The sequence below is a fragment of the Mustela erminea genome, chromosome 1 (assembly GCF_009829155.1).
Source record: "Mustela erminea isolate mMusErm1 chromosome 1, mMusErm1.Pri, whole genome shotgun sequence".
In the NCBI taxonomy this organism is placed as follows: Eukaryota; Metazoa; Chordata; class Mammalia; order Carnivora; family Mustelidae; genus Mustela; species Mustela erminea.
Window position 1 is genome coordinate 159064988 of NC_045614.1, and position 25048 is coordinate 159090035.

Here is a 25048-nt window from a genome sequence, read left to right on the forward strand (position 1 = left end):
CTTTGCTCTTTATGGGATTACTGAAAATATTAAGGTTGGTACACTGAAAGCAAATGAGATACAAACTTGTTGCTATCTCTGGGAGCAGCAATCCCTTGCTGAGACGGATACATCAAGAAAATTTTCATGTTGGTGCAGCTTTAGCCACAAAAGCAACTTGTTGGCCCTCACCTTTGTGAACTGTTAAAACAATATGGGCCACTTTTCCTGTTGTCTTCATTGGCCCATAGACTATATAATCATTCAATTTTGTATCTCACGAGAACTATTTCCAAAAAGGAAATGAGGGGTTAGTTTTTACTGTAGGGCTCCACATTTACTGACATAGTGATGCTTTTTTTTTTTTTCCCCCCAATCTGGGCATTTGATTCTGGGAAATTAACAATGCTGTATAACTGCCAACTGCACAAAAGTGGTACCAGTTTTGTCCGCAACTTATGAACTACTCCCCAAATGCATATGTCTGGGGAAAAAACAGTATGAATGTGTCTGGCATAATAGTGAAGAGGTGGACTTGTGTTACAGATAAAATGGCATAAGAAAAGCCATCAGCTCATGATTGAAACTGAAAATGTAATATTGTCTGTAGAAGTGAAGACTCTGGCCAGATTGACTAGGTGTGAATCCTGGTTCTGCCATTCAGTAGAGAGGTGATCTTGGGAAAATCACATAATCTCTCTATGCATCAGTTTACATATTAATAAAATGAGGATAATGACATCTGATATCTAGCTACCTACCTCCTAGTTTTTATGAGATTTAAAATAAGCAAATATACATAAAAGTAGTTAGAATAAAACCTGAATACAGGGAATATTTATATATTTGTGATTATCTGATAATCTTTAGAAGTAAAGGTGAACATTAAAGAGCTTTCTCTCTCACCCTGCCTCCTCTAAGAGAAAAGTGTAAAAAAATTGTTGTCACTTCTAGAATGTGGAATGATTTGAAAACAGCACTATTTTGTTTTAAAGCTGAAACTCTGGTAGTGCAATTATCTTAAAAGGAAACATGCTTAACCTTTAACCAAGACTAAATTAAGCAGAATTGTTTTTACACTCCCCTTTTAGAGGGAAACAAATCATAAGAAAATACTTCATTATTAGCGATGTCTTCAAAAAGCAACTTTAAACATCCTTGTTATGCCTGGGGTCACTGTGTTTTCAGTACAATCTCCAATGTCTATGCATTTACAATTTTATAGAATTTGAAGGCAAACACTCCTTGGTGGGTCCCTGTGGTGTGAAAATGTTGGACTTCAAGAAGGAATTCTTGAGATGTCTTTGGTGCAAAAAGGTGATTTTGTTAAAGCACAGGGACAGGACCCAGAGGCAGAAAGTGCTACACTGGGGTTGTGACAGGTGACTGATTAATATACTTTCAAGTTGGAAGGGGCTTAAGAAAAGGTCATTTATTACTGTCTAATAAAACCTTAGTCATGAGATCCTTCAGATGTGTATCAGTGGGCCATATGCTTGGAGGATGATTGCCAAGATATATCTTGGGGTGGAATGTGGGGGTAGAGATAAAGGAAGTTTCCAAAGGAAACTAGTATATGTTTTATATGTTAAAGTAGACTTAGAGGATCCTGTGGTGGGGGCAGGATAATGTTAAGCTGAGATTGCTTTTTTCTAGCAAAGTGTTGACATAGAGACAACAGAGTTCCTAAAGGAAGATCACTCTGCCTGTTTCAACGACTTGTCAGTGGGCTGTAGGCATAAGGAAGTTTATTTTTTTTTCTTTTGCCATTGTTTTCCCACATCACCTGGACTCCTAGAAATTTACATAAAATTTTGTGAACATGTACACTTTTCTAAAGAAAGAGATCCTTGGTTTTCTATCATTTTCTCAGAGGAGCTTATGACCTAAAGATTAAGAACCATCCTCTATGGCAGAATAAATTTTCCATCTTTAATGAAGATAAAATGATAAAACCCTATTTACCAAGGCAGGAAAATCTGCTAGTGTATCTTAGGTTTTAGTTAAAAGAATCAAGGCAAAAGCTTTATTTTCTCTGGTATACCCTTAGGTAACCAGAATTTAATTAACCAGCATTTGAGGTAATCAACACTTACTTGTGTCAAGCAGCCATTTTTCAATATATTAGCTGAACTAGTATTTCATCCAGAGAAAATGAATTTTATTTATTGTTCATTCTTTCCTTTCTGTCATTCTACTTTTGGAACTATTGACATTTTCCATAGTTTTGTAATTATATATTTCTTATGATATGCTTGGGAATAAGAACTTATGTAAATACTCCAAAACCATTACTATATTCATCTCATTAATATAATTTAGTAGAGAATATTTCTATTCATTCTGTCCAAGTGTATTGTGGAACAAAGTATTTGAAAGAGAACAAGGGACAGTTGGAAAGAAGGGAATTTTACTGACCTCTGAAATCTTAAAAATGTGTTGCATTTCTCATGTACTATGCCAATGTTTAAACTCACATTAACTTTGATGTTTTTAATTGCTTTTATTAAAATGGCTCAATAGAATATTTTAAAATAATTGATTTATAGATTCCTAGAAAGGGTACACATTCCAGGCTCAAAAACTTTAAAGTTTTTAGTTGAAGGAGTTTAAGTAAATAATTCAGAAATGCATTCTGTTTACCTGTTAATAATTAAGCAGGTTAGACTGTGTACTTTTTATAGTCATTGAGTTTTAATTTATTTATTTGTTGGTGTGTTGGTTTTTAAGAATTTATTTAAGCCATTCTGCTATTGGGAAATAAAATCGAACAGAGTAAAGCTGCACATAATAAAGGAAAGGGATTGGGTTACTTTTAAAGAGACAAGTGACAAAAAAAGAAATTGACTGGATTTTAGGATTAAAAGAAGTATTTAGTACATAATCTTTCTGAACTTTCCCCCTCTGTTTGGAGGGGAAACTGAAATATCTAACAGCAAGTATGATGGAGTTAGGTGAACAGTCTTTTTGTAGCCCTAGAGCCTGCTTCAGTGGAATTTGATTTGATCTTAGATGGCTTCATTATGGGGTTTGGCCAGGTTACTTTAATGGATTCTTGGAGAAGTCTACCATAGAGTTTATCAGATTCTCTGGTGCTTTAAAAACTCTGGTAATACCCAAAGCCAGAATGCATATCTTCGTTCTAAGAAGCACCATTATGGACTAGAACTGAATTGGCCTTTCCAGTCTTCGAGGGACTGCATCTTGTCCTCTTGACCATATATGTGTATGTTCTTCCTGATGTTCCTTAAGGGTTGTAAATCAGTTTTCATTTGCCGTTTCTGGTGAGATACAAACAAACTTCATATTTCAATTTTTATTTAATGACGACTTGTTTTATAATCATCAGTAGAGGATAGCCTTCAACACATTCTGTTTGTTTTGTTGTAAGGTATCGTTTGGTTGCTTTTGATTTTTATTTATTTGAAATTGTAACTATAATGGTCCTATCACTGAAATTGATGCATGTTCTATTTGCTTTCTCTTATAATAAATAGTATGCTTACTATATAAATATAACCTCTAACTTCTTAAGTTTTCTACATTCCAGGCTGTGCATTTCTTTGAAAATTTAATTAAAGATGTGATCGATTAAAATCTGACTCCTAGGAATCTAAGAAATACCATTATAGGTGGTTGCTGTTTTTGTTTGTTTTTGTAAAATCTTATTTTTCTTTCTTTTCTTTTTTAAAATTTTCTTTATTCTGTCTTCCTTCCCTCCTTGCTCCATCTTCTTTCCTTCCTTCCTCTTTTATTTTATTTTTTTCAACAGAAGTGCCTTTCAAAAATAGGGACAGATAGATCTTTTCAACTGGCTTTCTTAACATTCAGGAAATCTAGTAATATATCATCTAATCTTTTTTCTTGAAACATAGACTAGCTCTTGTTTTAGTGACTTTAATGTTTATAAAAAGTAATTTGTGTTTATTGTAGAAAATTTGGAAGGAAATCACAAGAAGAAAAATATCTGCCATAACCTTAGTATCTGAGATTAGTGCTAGGAATAATTTAGTATATAGATTCTTACATGATTTTTCTAATGCATACATGTTTTTTCTGGTACATAGATAGACACATGCATACAGATCTACATATATTTACAGAACCAAACATTGTGCATAGTCTATATATTTATATATATCACAAAATTACTAAAAAATTATTATTATTTTGCAACCTGCTTTTTAAGCTTAATGATGCTTTATAAATTTTCACTTGCTGTATTTTATGAAAGCTCATAGTTATACCACATGTCATTTATTTAACCAGTTCACTGTTTGGAATATTTAGGCTATTTTAATTTGCATTCCTTTCAGTACAGATTAATTATTACAGAATATTCATTACAGATAATTACGTATTACAGATTAATATTGTTTTATATGTATCTTAGTTTGCATTTCTTCTATTCTGAATTGCCTATTCATTTGAAAAAGATGAGATCTTTGTTTCGTTTATTTATAGATTAATAACTCTATGATGTTCTATACATTAAAAATATTTATGTGTTTTATTGTTGGCCTCATATTCAACATATTTTTTGACTGAAAAATTTTTAAGTAATTTTTAAGATTCATAAATCTTAATGATTGTTTATATTCTACTACTGTCTATGTGGCTTAAAAGGCATTCTCACCTTGAAATTCAGAAAATTATATACATAGGATTTCTAATAGATCTTTGATTAGTTATTATATTCAGATGTATCAATTTGCTTTTATTTTTGGTGCCTGATAAGAGGTATGAGAACAAAAAAAATTATTTTATTACATACTTAATCTCAATACTGTGAAAATGCTACCTGTAATACTTAACCCATATTAGAGTCCCTGTGGTCTATTCTACTGATTGGTCTCTTCCAACTGCCAATACCACACCATTAGCTATATTTCAGTTTTTGGTGAAAACTAACCTTGTTTTTTGCTGCAAGGTCAAAAAACAATACTTATATTTTTTTCTGTTGTAATCTCCGATTTCGTTTATTTATTTTTTAAAATTTGAACTAAAAAAGCATTTGAACTATTAACAATAATTTTAGTTCAACTTAGTTCAACAAAGACTTACTGAATGTTTGCTATACACCAGTCCCTGTGCTTGTATTAAGAACACTGAAATGAATTGGAAACTGTGTGGTAGAATCTTTGTGCTAGAAAAATATATTAATCTGATGGAGGCAGACAGAGTGTGTAAATGGTCAAGATAGTGGCCTAATATTGGTAATTTTATTTTTTTCTGATTCTTTTTTACCTTTTTTTAATCTACAACTTATTGACTCTAGTCATTTTTTTATCTTTTCTGTCTTTCTTTTAAACCTAGAGAAGATTAGATGACATTGATTTAAGTTAGATTGTCTCAGACATATGAAATATGATGACATTTTTCATATTCATATAGTCTGTTTACTTTTTCTAACTAATGAACTGATAATTGTGTCTTCCTATTTTCAGTTATGTACATTTTTTTTTAATTTTTTTATTTTTTTTTTTATTTCCAGCATAACAGTATTCATTATTTTTGCACCACACCCCGTGCTTCGAGTTATGTACATTTTTATTGAATATTTGCTAAGCACTATTTAAGGAGCCACAGGGAAAGAAAAATGAATGTCTTTAACAAATTTACGTTTTAGTGGGGGAAATTCATTATTTATAAAATAATAGCAATATAATAAAATAATACATATTGAGGTATTGTTTGCTGTGTGCATTGTACAAAGCAAAGTAATATATATTAACTCATTTACCTCTTATAATAGTCCATCTAGTCCCCTAGATACTTTTTGTTCTAGATACTTTTTTGACTCTTTCACTTCATGCACACTTGCCTTATTGTCACGTCCTCTGAGAAGCTTTCCTGTCCAAACCAATTTAAAATATCCACCCATGTCACTCTCAGTGCCATTACCTTACTGTTGGCACTTATGGTACTAATTATATGACATTATAAGTTCAACAACCTACCTGCTTATTGTTTGTTTTCCACTACTAGAATGAATATTGAATGGCAGACTAAACAATGTGTTGTAGAAGTTTGTAGTTGTGAAAGAGCAAAGTTTAGTATATAAAATTTAATTTCACTAAGTCTGAATTTCGTTATATGTAAATGGATGCAGACTTAGTGCTTGTCTTAGAGTTGTTCAGGTTGTTCATTCTTTCATTCAATAAATATTCATTGATCTTAGTATATGGCAGATATTCTTCATGAAATTGGGAATACAGTGGAAAAAAACAATGTCTGCCCTTATGGCACTGCCATTCTACTGGGGGAGATAATAGATAAATAAAAATTACTTTTATAATATATCATGTAATGGCCAAATTAATTTTCTCCAAATTAAATATCTCTACCTCATCCCCATAATCTGAACATTTTTTTCTATTTCTAGTTATTGTCTGTTTATCAATGATTAAGGGTTCTAATCACACTCCTAGAAGATTTTGATTTTCTCAAGTTTGATGTTGCAGAGTAAATGTATATTACTCATGTATCCTGACTATAACAGGACTTGCACCTTCCTTTCCTCAATCCCATTTACTAGTACAGCTTAAACTTGGGTTTGTTTTGGTTTATTGGTATAGTTTGCTGTTTGATTCTTTGTTTTCCCTTCCTAAAATATTATTTATGCATATTAAAGATCCAATCAATTAAAATCCTTAGATCTTTTTCATTTTCTTTTTCTTTTTTTTTTTTTTTTTACTGTAGATGCACTAGCTGATGAGATTGGTTTTTGTTTATGTATGTTTCCATTAGTAAAACTGCTTTTGAGATTTTGAATGGCTGAATCTCTGTGGAGATTATTAGTAAATATGACATCAAGGTCATCATTGAAATTTCATAGCAAATTTAGAGGGATAACTTTCCAAGGACATAAAATACCAAATTCAATTTTTAAGAGGAGAATTGTTTCTAGTTAATTTTTTTATATTGAAACTCACCAAATTGGGTTTAAAGGTACCTCAACATCCTGCCTACTTTACTGCTCCCGGTACTAGCTTTGAGTATATACTACCAAATGCATGTGAATAAAAAAGAATTTAAAAGTGACTCATCCATTTGTTTGACATTCCTGCCTCCAAATCTGAGTAGGACCCTACAATAATAGCCTTGCTTGCTGAGACAGGAAACATAAAGCCATGTTCTAATGTCAGTGCATTACGTACTGGATCCCAGTTCGAGCTATATTGAACATATTACCCTCTGCTCCCTACTTCATTCCATCAATTTACTTTTCATTTTCTGCATTATCTTCCTTTATGCAAATCTCTTTAACCTCACTCATTATTTTGTGGATAGGACCTGTGTTTTATGTTTTTATTTTTCCTAACTCATCAGTACTTACCAGTATATTATACACAGTAGATCTTTGCAAAATCTCTGATAATTAAGAATAGACAAAGACATGGGATAAATCTATTTGGGATTAGTTTTTTTTTTTTTTTCAATTGCAAAAATAAATGTAAAAACTTTGTGTAAATTAAGAAAGCTTCTGATAGTACTGTAATAAATACCCTGGTCTACATCTAAACCCTGTTCACATAGTGATTTAAATCATATATTCGTGTCATACTTTACTATGTACTTGTACTGCATATACAGAAATGAATGTGGTAGTCTTTTTTTTTTTTTCCTTTTGAAAACTGTAGATGCTAGTTGACACACACAAACCCAGCTACCTACTTTTCATGACGAGTTATAGACATGCTATGGAAATGTTAATTGCTTCCTTGGAAGATTTCTAATTTTAAGTATTTCCTTTTTACAGTCACACAAAAAGAAGTATTAAGGATTACCCTTTGAGACTCTGAAGACTGAAGGTAATGTCCAGTGATATTTTCTTGAAAGGCTTTTGTCTTCTTGAAAAGTTTCATAATATTTAAGGCCTTGGCTTTACTGCCTCAGGTCTTTATTGCCCTTTAACACATTAAATATCTTTTTCTATGTCTACCTAAAAAAAATCTGAAATTATAAATCAAAAAAGAAAAACCCTAACATCATGTCAGAATGTTTCAGTCTAATTGGGTGTTGCTGTACTTCTTTCTTCTATATGGAAATGTATTAGGGTCCTTCCCTATTTTTTAAATCAGTTTGGAACTCTTCTGATTTTATACCTTGCCCTTTTCTTAAATAGACATATTGACTCAAAGCCAAAAAGTCAGCATCCATTCCTCCTCAGGAAGAGCTTTACAACTAACTGTACAAGATAAAAATGCATTGGTTACAAGCAAAAAACCATGCAGAAAATCATGCAGATGAGATTTCATGGCTACTTGTAGTCAAAAGTCCAGAATTTCAGGCAAGACGTATACAATAGACTTGTGTTGCTGCATTGTGTATAAAGAGCTCATAGGGATTGAAGAACGTTTCTGAGACAAGAGGGGGCTATAATTACTTTGCTTCTTACATGCATGGTTAGATCTTCCAGCGAGAATAACGTGGTAGGGTAATTTATTATAGAAGAGTAAATCACAGATTACATTGGAGGGGGATGGGGTGCTGATCCAACCATCAGTTTTGTGAATACATACACTTAAGCATGTGTGATAGCTTGTTTTTAATTTCTTTACACCAGTGCACACCTCAAACAATCCGTTTAGCAGTGGGATATGCAAATTGTTCCAAATGCAGCAGCAGTACTTTCACCTGAATGTCAAAACTGTCAGAGAGCTTTAAATCAAATCTTTATAACATTTTTTAAAAACCAGCCAGCCCAAGATTGAGGCACCTAACTCCCTGAAAAAACTTGATTCCCATGCTTTCAAAATGCTCCAGTATGTCAACAGGGTAATGTCAAAGTTCTAATTCACCTGCTTTCTAATTTTAACCTTTTAAGGATTTTATTTTATTTGGCTTAATTACGATATTTTCTACAAATTAATGATAAATGCCTTGATTAATAAAACCAAATGTCAGAGAAAATGACAACTTGATGAAAAATTAATACTCGGCAATATTTTAAGGTACAGAAGTACTAAAGATGTACTCTTAAACCTCATACTTCATCAGCTCTTTTTGAAGATGGGTAACAGCATTATTCTTGCACAGAAGTTTCCATAGCCACATGTGTAGATGCATTTTAGCAATATAGTTCTCAGCTATTGTTTTACTACTAGCTATTATAGATAGAAATATATTCATAATTTTTAGTCTCTCCTTTTTCTCATGATATTTTTATTTTTATTTCACAAAATCAAGGTAAACTATATTTTAGGTTGTTTCTAGAGATGAGGCTACCGTATTGAGTATCCAGATAGCAGCCTGTGTGTGTGTGTGTGTGTGTGTGTATGTATTTCAAGAGATCTCATGGTATAAAATGTAGTAGTTTGCAACTGGATATCTGTTAGACTGTTAATTAATCTGGTTATGAATATTTCAGCTGAAATATCTAAAAGTTATTCAGTAGAAGTATTAAATACAGAGAGGGAGCACCTCTATTTCAAAGGGAAGTAGACTTTAATATGGGGATTTACTTTTTCTCAATGTTTTTTTCCCGAGTTTTCATTAAAAGACCTGATTAGCAATAAAGAATAGTAATTTGCTTTTTTCCTATAAACTCTTGGTTAGATTTAAAAAAACCTAAAGATCAAGAAATGTGACTATTTTCCCTTTACTGATGGTCATGGAGTTAAAAAAATTTTAAAGATTCTATGTATTTTTCCATCTTAACAAACATCAGGATAACTTTTTGATATGAATGCTTAATTATTTGATTAAATGTACTATGCAGGAATTATAGTCTGTGTTGTATTTTTATTTTCATATTTCATAGATGAAGCTGCCAACCAAATGAGGGAAGGCACAATGGCTTCTTCTGTATTGTGCTTTTGTTTGGTTTGGTTGTTAAGGGATAAATAGACCCACATAATGCACTGTCAGTGAAATGGACACACTTTGACCATCTGTTCATATAATGACATGATGGCCATACCTATCAACAGAAATTTCTGCCAACTAATGTTAAAATCACTTTTTTTTTTTTTTTTTTGGTAATATGCTGGGAATTTCTAGATAGTTGTTTCAGGCATGTTGTTATGCATAGTGAGATATATAGAGGTAAATGTTGGTCAACATCTTATAAACACAGTTATGCTAATCTCAAGGGGATGCATTCTGTCAGTGGAGATTTCTGGTACTATTTAAAATTGGAGATGGATTGTGCTGAATCTTCTTTAGCTGGCTATAGGTTTCATTGTTTTTGTGTTACTGTCTGGTTCCAGACATCCAGTTTGTACTGGCCAAGCTGCTTGATGAGTAGGGGCCACCAACATTGCTGCCCTGACTGCTTACATACCTGCTATGAATAATAGATTTTTCAGCTAGTTAATCATTGCATTGTAACTATCTCTGTTCCTTCTTAGCTGATCACTGTCCAGAGAAGTTTAAGTTCCCCTGTAGCACAAAGCTTCTATTACGTTTCTATACCTGCATTTATTTGTATACCAAAGCATCTATTATTCTTTTTTTCAAATACTGGTAAATAAGGCATGCCACACTTCTTTGCCAATTCATCAACTACATATTAAACAATGTACTTCCCTCTCCCCTTGTTAATTATATCCATTTGCCTTGTACCAATTTACTTCCATATACAAACCAATTAACTTTTATTCATTAGTTGCAGGATTTGGTCAAGGAAATACTAACACCTACATCACAATTCACAGCTTTAAAAGTTTCTCATTGAAATTTTAGTTATATGAGTCAGTATTATAAGAGAATATCATCATTTTCCCCAAATTGTTGATGAATAAAGGAGGTAGACTGAAACCCAAAATAGTCTTAAAAGACTTTTTGCTTCATGTGACACTGTTTGATCACAGAAGTGAGGACAACTGACCAAACCTTATACAGTTAGATTCTTTAGTTTTGGGAAGTTGGAGTTGATTTTTTAAACTTCATGCTGGTGTGAACACACAACGACCAGTAGTGTTCTTTGAAGAATCTAAACCTTATGGAAAATTAAACCTGTTAGACTATCTCTGATCCAACAGGGGGGAAAAAAACCCCTAAAAATAAATGTTTTCTAATGGACTTAATATACATAAATTTCCAGGTTGAGTACTTATAATTTCACCATAACCTTCTCTCTAAATGATTTTTTAGTCCTTTTGGAAACTGCATTCTCACCTTTAAGCTCACATTTTACTTTGCAAGCTCAAGTAATTGAGACCTTACTGGTTTGAAAAGATTAAGGCAGCTTCCAGAGTTGCCTGCTGTATAACTTAAGTACCAGTAGAATGATCAGTTTCTCTCAATAGGATTCATTTACCTTCATTTCCTTTGCAAGCTTGTGTTTATTAATGAATAAACTACACTCATGAAACATACTGCTAAATAGATCAATCAAAAGATATCAAGAAAACCATGAACATTGTCCAAGATATATAGGGGATTTCTGTTTCCTGCCTAAATGCTGCTTTCATTCTTCCTCCCTATCTACCATCCCCCTAATATCCAGGTCTCTCTTTGTATCCTTTAGTGATGACAAGATGTTTTTTATTCCTCTAATGAAGTGGGAAACAGATTTACATGCTTTCTTCTTGGGATTAGATTACTTATTGTAGTACTGCTCAACGTATCTTTGTAATACTCCCCAACCTCTACCCACAACTAATTAGTGACTTTCAAAATTAGGGAAAATCTTGGTTGTGTGGTGGCTCTATATTTATCAGTGATCAAGGAAGTGTTACTAATACACTTGTCAGTATTAAAAAAGAATTAAGTAAATAAAGGGCCAGATGGCCAAGCCCAGGACCTATCAAGAACCCAGTATGTGTGGGCTGGTCCAATGAAATGACAGAAGTGTATTACCAGGCTAAGTGGAATCAGAGTTAGGCTTTCACTTACAAGAAAAAGCATATTTTTCAAATGTGTTTTCTTATGATAATAGTGATTTACATGTTCAGACCTCATTTGTACCAGTAACATTTAAAAGCCTATATTTCCCTTTATATCAAGAGACAGGAGTGTTTATGTGTATCAGAAAAGTCTCTCGGAATAGGACATAGTGGCATCAAAGTAATGCAGTTACCATGTAAGCATTTTTGCTGATTCAGAGAAGAATTCTGCTTTGTTCTCTCACGAGAGCCTATGTGTTTACTGTTATAACTTACTTATTACATTTTATTTTAACTGAATATTTGTCTCTTCCAATAGACTCAACTATGGCTTATGATATAAGGAACCTGGTTATGTAGAGGTTGTTATAGTGAATGGCCAGATGAGGGACTAGTAAATATTCTCTAAGTGTTTTCTTACAATAATAGCATTACAGTAGGGGCGCCTGGGTGGCTCAGTGGGTTAAAGCCTCTGCCTTCGGCTCAGGTCATGATCCCAGGGTCCTGGGATCGAGCCCTGCATCGGCTCTCTGCTCAGCAGGGAGCCTGCTTCCTCCTCTCTCTCTGCCTACCTCTGCCTACTTGTTATTTCTGTCAAATAAATAAAATCTTCAAAAAAATTTTTAAAAAAAGAGCATTACAGTAGTGGTTATAATAAGATTAACTTAAAGAAATTGTGAAAATAAATTCCCTTCCTTTCCTATGACTTAATTTTCTTTACATGTATACATATATAAATATCTTATTTCCTACTGTAATTTCCATTTTCATTTATTTTCTTTTATCTTGCAAGTATGTACTTTCGGAAGACATTTTAAATCTTTGTGGTTTCTGGGATAGATCGATGGATCAGAGAATTGCTGGGTAGGTAAACTGACTAAATAGAATGTACATTTTTTGAGGGGAGCCTGGGTGCCTCAGTCTATTCAGTGTCTGTCTTTGGTTCAGGTCATGATCCCAGGGTCCTGGGATTGAGCCCCTTGTCGGGTTCTCTGTCGTCAGGCTCTTTGCTCAGTGGGGAGCCTGCTTCTCCCTCTTCCTCTGCTTCCTTCCCCACTTGCTTCTGCTCTCTTTCTCTAATAAATAAATAAAATCATTTAAAAAAATAGAATGTACATTTTTTAAAAGATTTTACACCTCATGGCTATACAAATAATGGAGAAAAGATTAGCTAACCATGGGCCTCCCATCATCTTTCTCGCCATGCCTTCTTTCCAAACTCCAGCAGATATTTAGTAGATGTCTGGTCTGCCAGCAACTTTCCAGGTGCTAGATATAATTTCTGAACAATAGAGACATAGCCCTTATTCTTGCAGGTCCTACTGTCTAATAGGAAAATATAATAAACACATAAATAAGCATTACAAACATAGATATATAATAAAATGGCATATTTTGCTGGATTTCTCAATTCTGGCATGAGTTAGGGAGTTCATAGTGGAGAAATTATCTTCAATGACCTGCCATATTAAGAATCGTAGATCACTTCTAGATTTTAAAAATGCAGGCTGGCCAAATTATTTCAGATTATGTTTCATGGGGTGGGTGGCCTTGGGATGAAGATAGATAAAGCAATACTTGCTTTCAAGGTGAATCAGAAAGAAACCAGCTTTGTAAACCTGGCTTACTAGATATGAGGTTAAGTGACCTCAATGTGTTTCAGATCGCAGATTGAAAAATCATGGGAATTTTTTAAATGACAAAATATTATCTCTTAAAAAGATTGTTTATGAATAGTCCAGAGTTTACCTGTGAACTGGGTTGTAGTAAATAGTGATAAAGGAGTAGGTGATAGAAATGTATATTTTTCCTCCCGCTCTTTGGACATGTGTGTGAAATATTTTTGTCTCTGATCAGATTGTTCATTATGTTCCCTTTGGATGTGTGGACTGTTCGGCCTTCCAGACGTGCATGCTCATTCAAAGGCATTCCAAGTCATTATGCTGGGCTTCAGCCTTGTTCAGTAAAAAGGCCATTTCTTCCATCAGCTGTCCACTTGGACATACATCCTTTTTACTCTCAAAACGATTTTATATGCATTCAGAGTATATTAGATGGATTTGTCAAATTACTCACAGATAATCAGTTTTTTAAAGTTATCATTTGAGCTATGACCTCTCAAACTGTGAATTATAAGGTTTGACCCTTTGGTTCACTGTTTGACACAGCAGCCATTAATTACAGTTTTTAAAGGACATTTTATTTCAGTTAGAATTTGTGTTATGAAAACAGTTTAAGTATTTTTTTCCTTTAACTTTTAGGAATAAATGCTGAAGTGTAAATGTATGTATGTGTGTTTATATATATATTTATCTATTGTATTTATTAAATATTATATATAAATATGTTATATATAATAGCTATTTCTTATATTTGACTATAAGTATTATATAGTATAATACTTATATAAGTATGTATATTATATATACACTTGACTATAGCATGCTTATGCAAGTTAGCTATTTCTTATATTTGACTATAAGTATTATATAGTCAAATATAAGAAATAGCTAACTTGCATAAGCATGCTATAGTCAAGTGTATTTATGCATATTTTTACCACAACATTAAATCTGTTATACATACCCATAAAAATTTTTCTGTAATAACCTGTGATTTAACACTAAGATCATTCTTATTTTATATAACTCTGCTATCAGGAGGAGAGTGACTTTTTAAATATGTTTATCAGGGTGACAGAGACTTTATTATTTTTGAATCTAAGCTTTTCACTTTTCCTTGACCAAGGGTAGAGAGGTAAGTACCTACCTATGAATGCTCAGTGTCTGACAGTAATTTAAAAGTCATCTAGATGGTTCAAAGTAGCATGATGAGGGAGAATATAAACTGGTCCGGTGCATTTCACAGATGTACGTAGCTTAAGGTACTGAAATGAAAAGGACATAGCAGAAAGGTCAGTTTAGCTAAGTGCAGAAAGACATCCAGATGTATGGATTTTTTTTCTGATTAAGTATATAGCTTAGATTGTATTCTTTTCCTTTTAGACCCATTATTTGTGATTTTTAAGGAGATGTTTACCTCTATTTTCTAAAAGCCAAAGTAAAGGCAATATGTACTAACTAATTGTAGAATTCTTAACAAGACAGAAAATTTCTGAAATTGTAAGGAAATTTTTATTTTATTAAGTACATTTAATCATTTTCAGATATCCCAGACTGTCCTGGGATATGAATCTACTAGCTCTTCCCCCCAGTAGCTTCTATTAATATATAATAAAACAATCTCTTAGATAGACACATTTTAGGAATTTTATTTTCTCATGGCAAAAAAATAACTCTTTGAACTAAATGTAAGGGCTTGTAAATACATCATAGAGATTATGAAATTTGAAAATAGTTTTCAGAGATAAGTATGCTGAGAAAAATTCAGTTTAATTTTCAGGTTTTATACTGACCTCCTCCTTATTTGATGAAGATACCTATTCACCTTTTCTTATTCTTCCTATTACTTAAAAGCTAATACAGGATGACACTGAAAATTATTTTTGATTTGGTCCCAGTCTACTTCCTGAGCCCCTAATTTCCAAACTTCTTTCCCACTATTCCTATCTTGCCTCACCTTCTTTCCTGTAGCACACAACTCTTTCCACCCACACTGCACCATTGTTGTCTTCTTTTTTTTTTTTTTTTAAGATTATTTATTTATTTATTTATTTGATAGAGATCACAAGTAGGCAGAGAGGCAGGCAGAGAGAGAGGAGAAAGCAGGCTTCCTGCTGAGCAGAGAGTCTGATGCAGGACTCGATCCCAGGACCCTGGGATCATGACCTGAGCCAAAGGCAGAGGCTTAACCCTCTGAGCCCCCAGATGCCCCCATTTGCTGTCTTCTTAACATACTGTGTCCTTCCATGTTTTATGCCTTTGCTCTTACACTTCAGTCAGCCTGTTACGGCCTTCATGTGGCCCAGAAAACTGCTCTATTTATCCTCCAAGGCAGAATCAACACGTCGTTCCTTAGTGTTTCCTTCACATTTGCTCACATGACTGTAACACTTACCACACTATACCATAGTTTTACTTGTCCCTGTCTCCTTTCCTAGATGGTAAGCTTCTTAAGGGAGGGAAATATGCCTTTTTCATCTTTGTGTTTGGCTCAGATCAGGTACTCAATAAATGCTTTTTGCATTATCTGGTCTATCAATAGACTTAGAGAAACTATATCATCAATTGTATTCAGAATTTATCCACAACACAAACGTAGCAAAAAAGTGATCCTTTAAAAAATATGTGTATTAAATTTTCTTTGTGTCACTACATGATTTTCTTTAGGTCTCAGTCCTTGTTTTGGTACTTATTTCTATAGCTCAGTAAGGGAACAAAAGTTGTGTCCTATATGCCGTAATAAAGTTAAGTACCATTTTAAGACAAAAGATGTTTATTAGGAGGAAAAAATAGGACAAGGGAGTGACTTGTCAAGGGAGTTTTAGATCTTCACAAGTGAAATAGCATGGAAATGGAAGGATTAATACAGAAAGTCTTAGGAGTGTTTAATACTCTAAAATTTTATACCTACCACTATTGATGATTATACTTAGTTTGAAACAGCTTTGTATATGTATAGACTTACCCAGGACCTGAAATTAGGCAATAATTAGCCTCTCAAATGGATCTGTTTGGAAAGCATTATAAAATAATAGCTCCCTTCTTAAAGAATGATGCTGCTGTGTTCAGGCTGCACTCATTTAATGGTGTCTCAACTGAAACAGGTGCCTTACTTGCTTTGTTCTCCAGGAGCAGCTTTATAGATTTAAGCACTGAGTATACAGTACACAGTGGCACTATTAACAAATCAGAATGAGGCCAAGGGAAAACTCATCTAGGATCCACATACCTAAATGCAGTTAGTAAACAGAGACACTAACTCTCATTAAGCATAATTAAACCTAATATTGACTGTAAACTGTTACTTACCTTAAACTTCTCTGTAGAGAGTGTGGAAAGGGATTAACCTAGCAGATTGGGACATTAATTACTACCTCTTTCACATTAAAGTTACCATCAAGAAGGGCTATATTCATAAATAAAACATAGAAGGGATTGAGAGACTGAAAATATGTAAATTTACTTTATAAAAAGGAAAGAAAAGCCTAAATTAAAAAAAAAAAAAATAAGAGAGCTGTGAGCGATGCCAACCCCAGCAAAATGGAACTCTGGCTAATTACTACAAAAAAATAGGCTGAAATAATCACAGAAATGTGTCCTTGCCTTCTGACTGACAGAATCTGTTTCACAGGAGACTCCTGTTCAGCTGAGTCCTCTTTTTTCATGCATAGCTTCCTCCACTGCTGAATCTAATGGGTGGTTTGAGGAGCCCGTGAAGGGACCTCGGAGAAATAGAATTTTTTTCCTTTTTTCCCCCTAGTCATTAATAGCCCTTTATTTATGAAATTGATTATAATGATTGTATAAATGTTGTTAGATTTGTCAGCGAGAAGGCGTAGTGCTTTTTTTGTTCGGTCAAAATGGTCTGGTAACTAGTCTCTTGCTACTATTTAATAATCTCCTTCTTGGGTGCAATCTAAAGAGTATGTTGTGAAGGATATAAAAATGTCAGCTAAATTTAAGATCGACTGTTAAGTTTTTATATTATACTGCTGCCCCAAGGGGGGAGGCCAGGATCTGGGAGATAAGAATTTAAAGAGAAAAGCAAAGTAAACTTACCTACCAGCCTTAGAATCGTCTTCAAAATCTACAGCCTGACTTGCTTGCCATGAATGCATTCTGATTTCTATTACCTGTTTCCTTTCCAATAAAGATCCATATACTCTACTTATTTCTTCACCAGGGTGAGGTTCTAATTTTTGGAACTGAATCCATCCTCCAACTTTGCTTATTTAACATGTTAAGCTTCTAGCCAGATCCTAGTGCTGTCATGCTAAATTTTATCTTTCAGGTGCTCTTGAACACCAGAGCAGTGTAGTAGTTGTGCATGGGAAAGAGAGAGCCTAGAAATTAAGTGTGGAGCTTGTGTTAATTTTAAGAGGATGTGAGGTTTAATTTTAGAATAAAACCCTTAATTTTTTCCCATGAATTTAAAGCTAGTTTCACAGCTCATGAGATGAACTAATGAAACAGAAATAATTAATGGACAAAAATCTATCCTTCATTTTCCCCATTGAACAAAAATTCACAAACTGGTTGGATGACAGAGGATGAACAAAAACAGTGAGAGTAAGAGTACTTCTATCCTCTGTTCTTGTAACAATCGTGACATTACGAAATAACCATAACAATGGCACTCTTATTAATCAGACATATTTATACAGAATTAGTGTTGGCTTCTGCTCTATATTACCTTTAGTTTTACATGAACTTTTATTATCTGTGCATATCAAAAAAGACATGGTGAATGAACAAAGAAGCCCTGTTATGAGACAAGTATTATTTGACATTTTGGGAAGCTCTTATTATAGGGTTTCCTCTTAAGTGAGAATAACGGGAAGGTTGTCATTAGTTGCACTATTACAGACACTCTGGATTGTTAAAAACAGAAATGGAGCCCACTTTTTTCCTTGAAGAAGATTCATCAGTTAGAACAGTTCGAATGATCCAAGACTTCTGTGACTTGTTCCACCCCCCCCCCCCCCCCCCCCGCCAGTCTTCTCGTTTTAACATGTGAAACAATGATCCCAGAAGGCATCTCTTAAGATCATTGTTTTTCCCTTAGTTTACAGAGCTAGTTGGTTGGATGCTTCTCTCTCTCTCTCTCTTTTTAAAAGATGCATAACCAGTTCAGATTTCTGGAAAATCTTTGATTAAGCCAAAATGCAAAGTCTTGCAAGGTCTATGGCCCTACTACAAACCAGATGCCTTTTATACTCCATCCTAAAAGAGGGAAGCTGTTAATAAGTTTTTCTGAGGTATTCTCCCCATGCTTACAACAGGTCTGACTGGGAATTATGGTGAAAAAAAAAGCAGGTTTATGGGTAATAAAGAATCTCCTCTTAAAATAATTGGACCTGGACTTTTAGATTGATCCATGGTCATGGTTTGGTTTGGTTTGGTTTGGTTTGGTTTTGTGTGTGTGTGTGTGTGTGTTGTTGTTGTTGTTTGTTTGTTTTTCCACAGCTTGGAATAAAATTTTAAGTCCAAAGAATAAAAATATCACTGTTAAAAAGAGAATAGGTAAGTCACTACACTTGCAGTACATCTGTTGCCTGAATAAGAACAACGATTCTGAAAGTGGAGGAAGTAGAGATCAAAATCACCACCCCTGGGGTCTTTTCAAATGACCCTTCCCCAATTTGACAATTATTGGTGTAGATACTTGTCTAAGAGCCAAGGATACTAGAAAACAGTTTTACTGATAATTTTGCTGCTTTTATTCTTTTGAAGTTTAAATATAGAGAATAGAATAGGGATTTTATTATTTCAGAATTTCCCCCTACCCTACATCACCTCTTCCTGTCTTATGTTAACAGACATTGAGTTTGGGGGTTCAGTGAGAAAAACAACAAAACCCCTAATAACAGATAAGCTCTAAGGAAGAAAAAAAAAGCTGCTAATTTTGGGGTATTTAAACAGATGTAAAAGTAAACCAAGTTTTCTGAATGAGCCACAAAACAAACAAAAAACAAATAAACATTAAACTTCTCCTACTCAACCATCTATCCTGCAAAGCAATAGAACAGGCCAAAACTGTTCTGTAAGTTTTAAAACACTTTAACTGAATCCTTTTAAAAAAGTTGTTTACTTGCTTATTTGTTTTTAATTTCCAGTGTTGTCTATTATACATTTTCAATTGGATGTTAGAAAGATAGGCAAAGCAATTTAACTTGTGGCTATTTTACTAGCCCTAAGTAGGAGGATACTTAAAACCTGTTTAAAACAGGAAAGATCATCCTTCTCTGGAGTCAAGAGATTCTTTGGCTTTGAATACTAGAAATGGTTTCATTTTAGGGACATTCACGAAGCCATTTATTTAATACAGAATCATTCTATATACTTTTTTTTTTTTTTTTTTTTGCTTTTTATAAGGCACTTATTGCTTAAGGAGCACTGGAAGATGGCTCAAAGCAGTATATATTTCCACATGTCTTAAGTCCCCTATCAGATTATGAACTGTGGGAGCAAGGAATGTATTATTTATAACTTTATATCCTTGTTAATGCTGTGGATATTGTAGGTATGGAGTGCATTTTTAGGTGATTCTTGTTTTTAATGCGGACAAGCTGAGGTCAGTGAAGAGAGTCACCAAATTGAATGGTTATTCAGTGAACTTTTAAAATATCAGAAAGTGATTAATCTTACTTTTCAAATACATAAAATTTTCAAGGAGTTAAGTTCACCTGTGACCCACAAATCACTAGTTTCCCCTAGTTAGCCAATTATGTATTGCCTACCTATGACCTAATCTAAAGCTAGTTATACTTTGGGTTTGTACTATGTCCTTAGTAACAAATCCATCCTTTCATTTATTTAAAAACATTTATTAATGCTAACTATGTGTGAAGCATACAGATGAAAATATATAGGGTGTTTACTGTCAAGACACCTATGGGCTCCTGGGATCTCAAATACAAAAGAATTCTGTGAGTATTCATACCTTAAAAAGGTTACTATGGGAACATAGTAGGTCAAGGGAGAATTCATAAAGATAATACTGGAATGGAGATTTGAAAAGTGAATAGGAGTGTGATACATGAAGGTGGACAGGGGTGGCAGTGGTGGGAAAGTGGTTGTATTGGAGAACATTCTAGGAAATGTTCTAAAAAACATTCTAGAAAACGTTAACATTCTAGAAAACGTTAACAGTGTACAAGAAAGCCTGGAGGAATATAAAAACCTGACTCATTTAACTGCATCTTTGGGTGGAAATAAGAAGTAAGGTTAGATGGGTAATTTCGGTCAGATTATAAAAAGTCATAAATCCTAAACTAAGGAGATTGAATTTTACCCTGTAACTGTTGGTGAGTCATTGGAAGATGAATGTAAGACAATATATTCACGAGGGTGGAGGTATAATCTATACCACATAATAATCAAATTGGTATGGAGGATGGCGGAGGAGTCATGGGTGAGCCAGCTTCCCAGCTTTGGTGAATTTTAGTGTCATTTATAAAAAGATAGAAAATGCTGTTGGCTATTATTACCCCCTCTCTTTTCCCAACTACACTCAAATTTCACCAGAGATGTTTATCTTTTCCATTTCCATTTCCTCACCAATATATTCACCAGATCACCTTGTCTGTATCAGAGATCTTTATCACTTTACCAAACTCTTATTGAGATCTCTTTGGATGGTTGATCTTGCTGCTCACTTCCTTCTTTTTGAAATGCTTTTTCTGGCCTTATTTTCCATGGCATCATGCCCTCCTGTTTTTTTTTCCTATGCCTTTATTATTCCCTGATATCTCCTTTGTAGGCATATTCTCCCATATCCAGCTGTTATGCACTGGTAATCTTCAAGGTTAGATTCAAAGCACTTCTGTCGATGCCCAGCATTTTGGGTATCTTTGTAGCCACAACACATTGAGATGTTTAAAGCCTTTTTTGTAGGACCATATTACAAAGGTTATTTTTAAGTACATACTTTTTTATTCCTTATTATAAGTGATGTACAATATTCAACACATGCTGTAGGGGAACTTATATGGTAACTTTGGTTTTAATTATACATCCTATAAAATCTTCCTGTTTTAACCTTAAGCAATGATTAATCCTCCTTGAATCTTAGTTTCTTAATCAGTATTATATGGGCAGCCATCCTAGCTCTTTAGATTTCATGATGCTGTGGTTGGTATTTTACAACTTGAAAAGGATAGTGAACTCTAAAGGATGTTCAGATGACACTTTGAATTCCATAGTCAAAGTTTATAAAATGTTCAACTGCCTTTTCCTCATCTACATTTTACTCATTGTTTACTTTATTTAAGATAATTCCATGCTTATGGAAATACATATTCTGAATTTCATGTTTACTTAAAAACTCTTAGACAGTTTTTTTTTAAAGATTTTATTTATTTATTTGACAGAGAGAGATCACAAGTAGACAGAGAGGCAGAGAGAGAGGCAGAGAGAGGCAGAGAGAGAGAGGGAAGCAGGCTCCCCACTGGGCAGAGAGCCCAATGCGGGACTCGATCCCAGGACCCTGAGATCATGACCTGAGCCGAAGGCAGCAGCTTAACCCACTGAGCCACCCAGGCACCCTCTTAGACAGTTTTTGCCATGACATTTATCAAAAGCTTTTTGACAATCTGAATAGATTGCGTATTCTGGTTACTGCACTTACAGATGATTATTTAACCCCACAGGAAGCCCAGATATAAGATGTTCAATTAACCGCCTGGGGCTTAGGCTTTTGGGTGATCTTACCCTTTTATACATATTTTCCTTGTCTGTCTTTGGTTACCAATGTTGCTTTTATACTTGCTTTTTGTGACTGATTCACATTGCCAGTGTTTTTCAGTACTCTGTGAAAATGGCCACTTTGAGGGCAGGTTAAGTTACATATTCAGGGCACAGTATTATCCTTGCTCAGTGCCCATTTGATGCTATTGATTTATCTACATCTAGCTTATTCATTAATTTTAGAATGACCTTTGTATTTGTTATTATTTGAATCTAGAATCTCCTAATTTGTGTGCTCAAAATGTATTTGAGGCATGGGAATCTCCTTAATGTTTTCCCACTAGGTATGTGTGTGTTTGGATGTACATACATAGATTTTTTTTGTTATTAATTTAGTAAAACTAATCTTCAAATGTTCCTACTTATTAATAGCTAATTTATTACTTTAGCATGCCAAAAAAAAAAAAACTGAAACAATAACAAAAGAGAGCTTACTTGGTATTGGTATTGGTGTCTCTTGCAAATTTGGCCTCATTTTTCTTATTTGTTTACCTTACCCAACATCTAGCAGGTGTTTTTTTCTCCCTTAGGATAATTTTTATTACACACTCACAATGTGGCAGTCTACCTGGATTATCCCCTCAGACCTTCTACTCTGTGGCCTTTTACTCATCTGAGTAATTTTTCCATTTGAAAAATAAATGGTCTTTCCTCTCATATTTCTTTGTTCTTATCATTTAAGCATACAGTGTGATATTCTCCATTTCCATTTTTCTCTTCCTTTGTGCCCAGTTTTTGGTCCTTGACATTTTTATTGTATAAAAAAGTAAATGGTTGAGCGACTTGTGTGATTTTCTGTTGTAAAAATACTACTTTAAGGGTTGCTCTCTATCTCTAACTAATTGTCCATTAGTGCTCTTTAGCGGAAGTGAGAGATCAGTTTATCTTAGGTTCTGGAAGGAAAAGAGCTGAATAATTAAGAGTATTTATGACTTTTAGCTTATGGCCTCTTTAAATTATAGTTACACATAGTTTGGTCCCAAGCTTGCCAGAAATGGGAGAGTTTGTGAAAAAATTAAGTGCAAGTTTACCATTTCTGCCTACTTTATAAATTCAGATTACTTCTCTTGATATTTTCAAAATGTCATTGCAAACTTAAAAATCTATAGAATAAAGACTTGATTCTGCTCTAAATAAGAAAAGTTCCCCCACTCAAGTTCAAACGTTAAGTATTGTGCTGCAGTACGATGCTACCAGCTGATTTAATCTTCATTTAATTTTTTTTTTTTAATATTTTACTGTTCCTTGATCCTGTGGGTAAAGATAGCAGATGAAGCATTATGAGCTGTTTATCACTGTCACACAAAGTCAGTCATAGGAAGTAAAAAAATATTACAATATAAATTCTTTAGACTAGAAACCATGGTTCCTCCATGGATCTTTTCTGTAGAAGGTCCACCAAAGAATAAATACTCAGTCAGCATAAATTGGTGGTAAAAATTTCTAGTTTCACTTTGAGAGGGAGCTTTTAAAATAACGAATCTTGGTTAGCTTTGGGGAAAATCTCTTTCCTGAGATGGTACATATTGAAAAGCGCAGGTAGTTATGGAGGCATTCAAATAGAGATGAGTCCATTTTTAGTACATTGTATGGGGAGTGACGTGCATGGAAGTCCATTAATAGCAATGTATGTTGTGTTCCTTTCATTTTATTTTGCTAATGAATTTAGTATCAGATTGATAGGTGCTTGGAACAGAAGACAATTTGCAGAAGTAGGTAGAGCAGTGTACATATCCCAGTGAAAGGCCTACAAAGCGATCTTAATTGGAGGTCAAGCTCTAGATACAAAAGGAGAGGTGGAAACAAATGCTTCTCATCATGCATGAATTGAACTAGTAACCTTTTGTTTTTGGATTCATATTTTTTTACAGAGGGTAACATCACCTCCTAGGTAGCATCTGGAAATGTGTGGGTGGAATCACTACTGTATTTTGTTGACAGGGTTAAGAGATGACTTTGAGTCCTGTGATATAACAACTGATGACTTAGAAGGGAGACTTGACCAGCTGTCAAAGTCAATAGCATTCTTGTAGGGAAATGCTATTTGGGCAATCAGATAGGTATCCTTTATAGCAGTAGTTTTCAAACATTTTCATAATAACCCACTGAGAGAAATACAATTAAATCATAACCTGGTACACACAGAGACATACAATTGAAACAAAAATATCACAAGACAGTATTTACCCTTTCTATGTGTGACACCGACATATATGTTACATTCTATACTGTTTTATCTCATTTTGCCTTATGCTATTTTTTCCTTTGCCTTAAAGGTCTACAACCCACTATCTTAATTTCAAGACCACTTATAATATAGCCTACAATTTTAAAAACAGTGTTGTAGAGATCTTTACATTTCCTGGTAAGAACAAGATAAAGACATAATGACTAAAGAATTGCCTCTAATATAACTTGGTTTCCTTTTACCCTAAGCAGAGCAATCTGATACTAAATTCATTACCAAAATAAAATGAAAGAATACAACATACATTGCTATTAATGGACTTAATGCATGTCACTCCCCACACATGTGTGACTGTGGTCCAGTTTTGTTTTAGAAGCTGGGCCCATATGCCAACCACCCAGGTACAAAGCCTAATTGCCACCTTTGCCCTCTGTTACCATGACAATGAGGAAAAAGACCCTGGAAACACTATCTCCGTTCACTCACAGCATTTGGATGTAAAAGCTCAATGTTGCCTCTGTGGTACATATTAGGAACTATGTGGTATTATGTTAAAATGAACCGGATTCAATGAGATGAGAGTGAAACACTGTTCTTCCTGTTAAAGTGAGTCATCTCTAAATTGTGGGATGGTGACTTGACATATTGGGCCTCTCCCTTGAATGTTGTTGACTGAA

General features: G+C 34.0%; 1 protein-coding gene across 15 annotated transcripts in view; it reads left to right on the top strand.

Moving 5' to 3' along the window:
- The window catches only part of ZBTB20 (zinc finger and BTB domain containing 20), a 785951-nt gene that overhangs the window by 154653 nt on the left and 606250 nt on the right, over positions 1 to 25048 (top strand). For 12 of the 15 annotated variants that reach the window (XM_032360146.1, XM_032360066.1, XM_032360076.1 and 9 more), the window contains one exon: positions 7742 to 7793. The exons of the other annotated variants lie outside the window; for them this stretch is intronic. The gene's annotated coding sequence lies outside the window, so the exon portion shown is untranslated. The remainder of the gene's footprint in view (positions 1 to 7741; positions 7794 to 25048) is intronic. 15 annotated transcript variants of the gene reach the window in all.